Genomic DNA, 858 nt, shown 5'->3' on the forward strand with positions numbered 1-858 from the left:
TTGTGGTGAAGTAGCAGCTCTACTCAGAGCCCCCCCAGAATGACCGAAATCCTCTCCCTATCTCTAAGGCCTGCTATATTCAAAACATATTTTCCCAGCACAGAATCTAAAATGACTTTAAACATGTAAATAAAATAATCAGTGAAAATGTAGCCTTCCAGCTGAATTTGAAACCAATGCTCTGAACATAACCTGCTCCCAACCAGGGTACGTGTTCATCATCAGTTACCATGGTGATTTAGCCAGGTAAAAACAGAGCCAATTTCATGACACAGGAAACTCTGACTTTTGAGCTCCAGATAGCTCAAAAGAACATTAATCTGGCTTCGTAGTACACCCCTCTGCTGAGGTGGGACTGACTGTAATAAATGATCAGACCCTCAGTTTGTGTGTTTGAGACAAACTAGAGAAAACTTGTGTTTGATTTCCTCTGCCTGAATAAAGATCGTGTTTGAATTGTCTACATATGGATCACTTATGTGTGTGTTTCCATGGAAAGCTGAGAGCATTTCTAGTCTTTCTATCAGATCAGCGTTTTTTAAGAATGTTTCGTCTGATTTCAGCTGGAAAGATTTTTGTATTGAATGAGATTAAATTTGTTTTTGTAAATCAAATATCTGACTAATAAATCAACAACTCTGTGCCTGTTTGTGTTTTTCCATAGCACTTCATCCCCACAGACTGGAGTTCTGTATAGTGCCTCATCACTAAAGGGACAACTCCACTAGAGTTTAAATATCTGGGATGCTCCACCGTTTAATTTTAGAACTGAAGACGTTTCTTGGATGAAATCAACTGGTCCTAGCTAAAGATCCAACTGCTGTATTTCACAGGGAGGGAGAAGACCGAGTTCCTGTT

The sequence above is a fragment of the Pundamilia nyererei genome, unplaced genomic scaffold, assembly GCF_000239375.1.
Source record: "Pundamilia nyererei isolate P.nyererei 1_Seehausen unplaced genomic scaffold, PunNye1.0 scaffold00281, whole genome shotgun sequence".
In the NCBI taxonomy this organism is placed as follows: domain Eukaryota; kingdom Metazoa; phylum Chordata; class Actinopteri; order Cichliformes; family Cichlidae; genus Pundamilia; species Pundamilia nyererei.